The sequence below is a fragment of the Egretta garzetta genome, unplaced genomic scaffold, assembly GCF_000687185.1.
Source record: "Egretta garzetta isolate BGI_Z169 unplaced genomic scaffold, ASM68718v1 scaffold203, whole genome shotgun sequence".
NCBI classification, from domain to species: domain Eukaryota; kingdom Metazoa; phylum Chordata; class Aves; order Pelecaniformes; family Ardeidae; genus Egretta; species Egretta garzetta.
In genome coordinates, this window is record NW_009259235.1 from 738,514 (window position 1) to 747,589 (window position 9,076).

Sequence of the window (9,076 nt, forward strand, 5' to 3'; positions counted from 1 at the left end):
CCTTCAAAAGACCTATTCCTTAAGATAGTAAAAAAGTACTGATTACTATTAAAAACCCAAACCCTGCAGGAAAGCAGGGAGGGGGAGTTTATGGCCATTGACCTTTTAACTCAGGTTGGTTTATAAAGAGCTGTCTTTCTGTTCCACCACTGGGATTGTACAAGTTTCTTGGCCATGAATGGGAGCTTTGTAGGATTCTACTGTGTGGTCATTCACAGGCAATCTGTTGGTCTTTTTAGAGACGTTTAATAAAAAAAGAAAACCTATCTGAAATACAGGAGGAGGGGGGTGAGCTGAGTATCAGCTAGCGTCCCAATCAATGAGTGAATGTGTTTGGGTCTCCTCCTGGAAGAGAAAGCTTGTTTTAGGAGTTTTAGCCTGGCACTCGCGGGGTTCTGTTTGTATAGCCCTTTCATTTTAAAAAATACATGCAGGCAATTAAGAAGAGGTGGCTTGGAGCAGGCACGGGGAGAAGAGACAGGGAGGGAAGGAAAAGGGGAACCAAGAAAAAAAGGACAACTGTTAGACTTGAGAAGAGGGCAACAGTAAGGATGAAGCCAGAACCGATGGTATCTTGTTCTGTCAGCACCATACAATTCCCTGACTGATGGAAGGGTGCTCGCTGGGATGGAGTAGTATCCCGCAAGGTTAGGGGAACCCTGGTCCATGCGTGGACCTCTGCCTCTCCTCTCCCAGCTGGCTGTGCCAGATGTTGCCTCTCAGCTGCTCATGTGCTAGAAAACTTTCTGCTGGGCCACAAGCAGTCATGGAAATCCAGTGCTGGTTCCCCTGATGGTATGCCAAGGTGAAAGCAGCTTACACTGAGCCTCTAGGCACCAAAACTCCATCAACAAACATGCTTCATCATGAATGGCACAATTTGGAACAAAATCTGTTTTTTTTGCTGATTGTTTAAGAACTAAGCGCAATGGGGCACTGGGCAGGACTGGGATGACTGGACTCCACCACACTGTAGGCACATGGGGTGAATACCTTTCAAGCTGGCACGTGGATCCATAAGGCACTTATGGAGAACCCAAGCATGATCTGATTGAAACTAACTTATGGGATATTTGTCCATGAGACAAGAACTTCCTTGGTCTCCTAGAGAGTGTGGAGGTCACCTTTACCCACCAGCCACAGTGGAAGCCAGGCTGCTTTGGGCTGCGTACCATGCCAGCCAGCAGGCCAGTCCAAGGAGCATCCACTGGGATGGGCAGATGCTGCCAATCTCTCTCACAAGTTCAGTAAAAAGCTGTCAGCACAAGCCAGCTCTCACGGAAAGACCAGCCACAAAACGAAAGGCTGCCTTTCGACAGGGCAGACGGAGTCTCTGGCAGCCTGTGGTCACCAAGAAGTCCCCCTGGCACCCGATGGAAGAAGTGCATTAACTCCACTGTGCTAGCCAGCCTCCAGTAAACCTGCCTCCCCAAATTAGCCAGCAGCTTCACTGGGACACTGTGCTTTCTCTTTCAAGTTGTTGCTATGAAACATTAAAACAACTGCCCCCATTCAATGGCGAGGGAAAAGTGCTCTCATATAGCTTGATAAGCCATGCTGAGCCCTTGTGTGACGAAGGCAATGTAAGAGCCAGGCACAACCATTAGCTAAGCTAATTTTCTCCATGTGTGTGTGTTTGTATATGTATTTTTATACATGTATAATATGTATATATGCATTTTTACATAATTCATCAAAATGTTTGTCTGTATAATTTTCACCTTGCAATGCTTGGCTTGTTAAATTCTCTGCGTCAGCCTGTAGCGATCAAAAAAGGATCTCAACTGTGCTCTCCTGTCTCTGCTGATAGCCCTTGCTATCTATAATCTATCTTGGCCTTTACTCCTCAAGAAAATTAGAGACTTAATCTGTGAATAGTTACTAAGAACATTTAAGGATAAAATAAGTATGTAGCCTGGGGATAAGAAATGTTCACTGTTCTTCACTGGGGCTTTCAAAGAGCTTAAAGAAAATACCTCCCACCAGCTGGTCTAAAAAATGTGTGACTTTTACATTTGTAAACCTGAAAAGTCAACAACCATATATGATGTTAAGATTTGCCAGCCAGAACCCACAAGTCATATACAGAGACCTTTGCTCTGTCCTTGCTAAGTTGAGGACTGGATTTTAGTTGCAACTGGCCAGAGGAATAAAATTGCCTTCTGGAGGAAAACTTTCCATTAACATAAAGCCAAAAGCATCAGCCTGTGAACCAGCTGGATGTGCCTTTACACCGGGGCACACCAGGGGCAAGAAGGAGGGGACATGGGGCTGTCCCATGACACATGCAGAAAGTCCCTAAATTGGACCAGCCCTTGAGCTGGCCAACAAGTGGTGAAGGATCTGGGCTAGAGATAAGTAGCTGTGAGGTCTCTGTGCCCACAGCATGGAGCAAGCAATGTCTGATACAGGAAAGTCATTGCTCTACGTCTCTGGGGAGAGCTAAGGAGGAACACGGAGAAGATGGAGTCAAATCCTCATCTGGGTCCCGCTGCACCTCTCAGGCTGTGTAGCCCTCCTGAAACACTTTATTCCTCGATATGCCTCAGGGAAATGCCAGTGTCTCTTTTTCAAGGTTTCTGAGGAGCTGAACCAGAGGCCAAAGCAAACCAGAGGCTGCTATCAGTGGCCCTATTGAGAGCCAGGGCAGGCCCAGTGCAGAGCTGCAGGGCACGGACATTGAAATGGGGGGGTTGCTGTCCAATCCGTGGATCTATAGGATAATGAAGTACTGGGAAAAGGGGGGGCAGGATGGAGAGGTTGCCGCTGAAAGTGTGGAAATTGCACAGATTTGGAGTTTCCACTCAGAAGTTCTTATAAGGTGCGAATTTTGGCAGAGCTTTGCGGCTCCCATGGTAACCTGTGGAGGACGGAGCCAGGATGTCTGGGAAGAAAGATGGCAGCAATATGTTTTAGAGTCCCAGTAGCTGTCCCCTTGCGTACGTGAACTGGAAGCCTCCGGCATGACGCAGCACGTGGGGAAACACCGTGGACCCTGCCAAGATTGTCTGTCCCCAGGGCACGGAAGGCCGGTAAGCACGAGGCTCTGCCCTGGGTGCAACGCTGCCTTCAGCATCACCTTTTACCCCTGCTCATGGAGTTCACCAGCAAAACCAGACACCTCTGTGACCAGCCGAGAGCTTCTGATGGCTGCACATGCACGCAGAGGTCGGACCTTCGTGCCTCTCCTGGCTGCCTGGGGTGGGACAGATGGGCAGTGAAGCAGCAGGACGAAAAGCAGAGACATGTGCTTGAGGATATCAAAACTCAGCTCCTCTCCTGCTCAGTTAATGGCTCTGAAATATTTATCCACCAAATACTTGCCTAAATATTCCACCCCCAGTCCCCCAGCTTTCTGCACTTGGTGGTGCAGAAGTCTTGCTGCCACTGCTGGCACCTGCCTTCCCTGATCTCCCAGCCAAGAGCTCTGCCCCCAGATGAGGGGAAGGTAAAGAGATGTGCAAAAGAGGTGGGAACAAGGTACTGCCAGGATAATGTGCCTTGCTGCAAGGATAACACGCAAGGCACCAGGGATCTCTGGAGGAAGAGAGCCCAGCAAGATCATCCCTTCTGCAGCCACAGGCAGTCACATCTCTGAAGTCCGGGGGATCCGCTTTTCCTCTGCTTCCCCAGAAGGACAGGACCAGAAGGAGATTTTACTTGACCTTGGGCAGGAAGAACAGCCTGGCCAGGGCACAAGCACATACTCTGCATTAACTCTCCATCACACAGTGACTGCTGGATATGTTGTCCGGTGTCACTAGGCAGGGGTGCTGCTCAGGAGAACATCAGCATGTACTATGCTGTTAAAGGAAGCTTGGGTTCCTCTTCTCCAGCAGTTTCTGGGGTTTATCTCTTTACAAAGCATGGTCAGAGCACTGGGAGGGTTGTTGTTGCTACAGACAGCCTGAATGGGTGAGGTGTGGTCTTGAGGGAAAGTCACAGATACCCCAGCTTTCCCCAGCCCTGACATGATGGGACAGATCTGGAAACAGAAGCATCTTCTCCACGTCTCCTGAGGCTTGGAAAAGGAGCATGCTGCTTGAAGAGCAATCCTTCAGGGCTCTCCTTCTCCTGCCCTCCTATCAGTGGTCAATGCTGCTGGGGTTTCAGCCCCGCTTGCTGTCCTACAGCTGGTTTAGTGGTGAGAGGCATCTGTGGTGTGTGCACAAGCTCAGGCTGGCCTTGGGGAAGGAAAGAGAGGGGCTCGCCTTGCTGGGAGGCAGGCAGGGTGCTTCGGCAGAGCGTACAGCCCAGGCTACGGCTCAGCCCAGAGCCCAGCCAGCCCAGTGAAAGCCAGAAAGAGTCCTGGGATGACAGAGGGAGCTCTCAGCTCTTCGTCTGACTACAGCTTTTGTGAGTCAGGTCGTGTTTGCATAAACTGGACCTGGTTGCTAACTGCAGGTTTTCCTGCCCATAACCACCATGCCTTTTAAGGCTTTTAGCAGCGCCATAATAGTAATTATTACTGGCAACTCTAACTCTGCCTTACTGCGGGCACATCCTGGAGGGAGCAGCCAGTGTGTGATAACACTAGGGGATGAGATTATTTGGGCAATTTTTCTTCTTTTGACAGCTCTTGAACTACGAGAGATTTGAGTAAAATAAATTACTGGCAAAATAGACATGTGAAGTGAATATTGCAGAAGGTGTTTGGAGTGAGAGATCAGAAAGAAATTTGACCTGTGTCCCATCAGAGCAAGCAATGCAGCTTTGACACCACGGACATCCTACAGCCCGACACCTAGGGAGGGAGGAGTTCAAGTAACTCATTTCAAATAAACACACACTTTGCAGAAAGCTGTGGTTTCTTTTCAAGCAGTGGACAAGGGAAAAAGAAAAGTCTTTAGTAACCCACTGGCTGACAGGTTGCTCCCCATTTCTGTTGAGAGAAGGGAAGATATTCTCCAACACGCCTTGTCCAAATGGTAGATGTGCCAGTCTTCTGAAGTTCTGCCCTTATTCATAGCCTGAATCTTCCCCCTGACAGTCTGTTGAGTGGTGGGTGGGAAGTGCCCCCATTGCAACCTCCATGGCAGAGCCAGGGGTCTACAGGAGCCTTTGGGGAAGCCCATGGCATGGACCTTATGGAAGAGTTCTTGATCTTCAAAGCCTGTAGCTGTGGCAAAACAGAAAGGCTCTTTTCACTCTGCCTTACTCAGATCTTTGCCTTTCTTGTGCAGTGGAGATCAGAACACATGCCATGTGCCCCATCACCAGAGAGCTGCATGACTTGCTTTGGGGTGACACATGGACATTGCCGTGCTTCAGCACCAGCGTGTCTGGGCTGCTCTCGGCCCAAAGCAGCACACTGCTGGCAAGAGAGCGGGCGCCTGTGTTTTGGCAAAGTGATGGTTTGCAGCAGCACGTGCATACGTCCCTTTCAGGGTCAGATTTTCGAAGCCTATGGCTCTTCTTACGCAGCTCAAATTCACCTGCCAGCCCTTCCCTGGGGTAAACAACTGTCTGTCCAGAGCCTGGCGGCGCAGGCTGGCACCTCGCCCGCTTACAGTAGGGAAGCACAACTGCCAGGGGACTTAGTGCTGGGAAAGGCAGGACTGTCTTGGAGAAAAAAAGACATGTTGGACATTTATGTCTGTTGGAAAAGAAATGTCAGAGCAACAAAAGAAAATCCAGATGTGCTGCATTCACATGGTAGCAGGCTAATTGGAGACAGCCCCACCTGATTTCTAGCAGCTTAGCATTTCTCTTTTTGTTTATTGACTGAGGACTTTCCCATTATTGGCGCATCTTTAGGAGAAAATACTATTCTTGCTTGGCATTTGATTTTCTTTCAGAAATACTGGGTTTTATTACTGTACCTTCAGCAAGATTTCCTAATAAGAAACTTGAGACCTTTCAGCTCAGCTGGAGTTTTGCCATGGACTTTTGCAAGGACACAGTCTTGGCTTAACCCAAAGGGCTGAGAATAGGGCTGGAAGGCAGCGGCAGCAGCGTGTCTCCACAGATGCCCTCCTACGCTGCAGAAGCTGCAGTTCTAGCAGTGCAGATTTTGCTGTCATCATTATATCAGTGCATTTGCATCTCTCATGTGAGGGCTGGGGGGGACACTGGACGCAAAGCAATATCTAAAAGTCAGGCACAGGGTGCAGGATTAATTCAAACCCCTCCTGGCAAAGAGGGAAGCCTGTCTGGGATGGGGAGCTCACCAAAACAGGCAGATACACCTTTCCCTATTTGTGCATCTCTTCAGCTTTTGATTCCCAGTTCATTTTAATGAGGCAGGTCTGGAGAGGTTTCAATTAAATGGGGGAATCTAGCCCCTTTCCAGTTACACCTAGACACCTGCAGCTGGCAAGTCACCTGGTGCTGAGCTGTGACTGCTGCTCTGTGGGACAAAGTAGTCCTACCTGTGCTCCTGCTGCCTCTAGGGCTGTTACACCAGGGAGAGCTTGGCCCCGTGTAGACAGCAAACTCACTCCCAGGCTGAGCCAGAGGAAGGCACATGCACGCAGAGCCTGCGATACCTCGCATTCCCCGCAGCCTGCTTTTCCCCCCCCTAAAAACGCATCCCAGCTGCATGGCTGGTCCCCGCGCGACGCAGAGGAGCGCTCATTTCCAGTAGGACAAACCCAGAGTGAAGCAGGTCTCAGCATCCCCAGCACAACCTGAGGAAGCTGAATTAATTTCAGACATTTCTGGAATTTCAACTATTTCATCAAGCAGCTGTGTCCTGCCACAGGTGCTTGGTGCCAAGGGCTGGCGAGATGCAAGCTGATAGCCCAGCACAGAAAGGAACAGAGGAAAGGCCAAGGCCAGGCTGGCCCCATCCCGGCGCCGGCTGCAGCCTCCTGCCCACCTTATTGCCACTCTGCCAGCATCTCAGGGCTTCTGCCAGGTCCCTCCAAAACACCGAGAGGGACCAAATAGCAAGAGACAGTCTTTGTCCCTGGCTGATAACACAGCCTTCCTCAGAGCCCTCCCCACTGCCGAGCTTTAAATCTTGCTCTTGGGGCCATCTGAGCCCAGAGCAGATGCTGGCCAAGCAAACCCACTGGCAGGCTGTCCTAGGGCTGGAGCCTCCTGTGCGTGACAGCAGGCACGTAAGCTTGGTGGCCTGTCAGAGGAGACATTTCTCTAAGGGGTGGAACAAGCAAAAAAAAAAAAAAAAAAAAAAAAAAAAAAATCAGTCCCCTTCGAGGTTTTCAGTGGTGTAATAAAAGTCCCTGTGTCCTGGATGCCAGGGAGGTCTGGGGGAGGGGGAAGAGAGGGTGAAAGTGAATTAAATGGGCCTTTCAGGAGCAGAGAGAGCACTTAATCTTCTCTAGCCCATTTAGTGCAGATGCTGTTGAAGCCTTCCTGCCATGACAGCCAGCAGAGCTTGGCCCACATTGTCTTTTGCAGACACCGTGCAGTCCTGGAGGAGGGCTGAGCTGGCAGAGGAGCAGGGCAGGAGGGGAAGGGTGTGTGCTGGCTTGGGAAATGGGGATCAGCTTAGACAGAGAGGTGAATCTGGGAGCGTGGTGTGTCCAGGAGCATAGGGAGAGTGGGCACCTCACCTTGGGATGAAACACGGTGTTTATCTCAACACTTGCTTGCTTCTGTACCAGGTTTGCCCCACCTAAGAGGGCTACAAGGTGGGGGTGGGCTGGTGGGGGAGCACAAGGCTGGGAATTGAAAGCATTTGTATCTGAAAGTCACCATCACATCTGGTCACCAGCAATGCCAGAAGGGACTAAAGCCTGGAGGGCTGGGTCAGGGTACAGCCCCAACCCAAGCAGAGGGAAGAAACAGGCGCACACTTGTGTTACATGGCCGGGGCACAGGCAGTGCTCTGGGCAATGCCAGCAGGGATGAGGGGTGGGCTACAGCTGCTGGCAGACCTTCAGCCGTGCCCCTACCCCACGGAGGCAGCAGAACCCCCTGCTCACCACTGCTATTCTTCCTGACCACATCTGCACAGCATCCTCTACTAAGCCCACTTGCCTCACCCTGTGAATGTTTAGGATGCCCTAACACCCATCAGTACAGAGATGTAAGAGCAGGGGAAAGACCCCGAGGGCACGGGCTGGCACGCAGCAAGCCTCAGCCATGACCACAGACCTGCCCAGCTCTGCTGAGCCTCATGATCCTCATGATCCGTGGTCATCCTGCTTATAGCAGCCGTGCCCCAGAGGTGCCTCTGAGCATCTGTAGCCCTCAGCACTAGTGTTGTACCCATATTATCACCAGTGCTTCTATAGCACAGCTCTCTCACATGACTGTACCCCAGCAGCTCAAGAGCATCTCTAGGATTTTTTGCTACAATTGTCCTTCTGGCTTCAGCAGCGAAGGACACCTTTCATCAGCCCTGGAAAGGAGACAGACACAAGCCCTGCTGCTGCAGGTAGTACATGATGAAGAAAAGCCCTGAGTAGCTGCAGGACCTGCTGGCACCCCAGTATAGGGTGTTTGCACAGGGTGCAGCCTAAGAGCCGCACCTGAAGGACAGAAAAACTCCCTGGGAGTTACACCCCAGCAGAACCCTTGGAAAGCTCATTCCCAGCTCAAATACTTACCACTTTTCCAGAAGAAAAGTAGAACCCCAAGTGCTTCGTCTCTGATAAGACTACAGAAGGGTAAACAGCTAAAACAAGCCTGACTAGCAATCCCAGATGAGGAAAACAACCTGTCCCTCCTCCAGGCATCCTGGGTTCCCACGTGCTCATTTAAAACGGCACCCAAGGCAGCTCCTGCTTTGCACAGGACAGAGGCCACAGGCGGGGGGCATGGCCGGTCAGCCCAGCAGAGCTGAGCCTGCCTGGCTCACCAGCCAGGCTATGTACGACCAGGCTCAGGAGGGGCCTCATCTTTTTGTGTCAGGATTTAGGCGATGGGGGAGGAAAGAGCAGTGATTTTTGTCAGGCTTCTGGTGTACAGCCAGCAGTACCTGTAGAGGCAGGGAAAATCATGCTGAAGTGCTGCAGAGATGAGGAGTACTAGGAATACCTAAAACTAAAAGCCTTTGGATTGTAAGGACTTAAAAGCAAGCTATTGCTTAAACAGTTGGTAGCTGCAGCCTAGGGTCAGCAATGCCTTATACCTGAGGCCGTGTGAACTAAGAACATTAATTGAG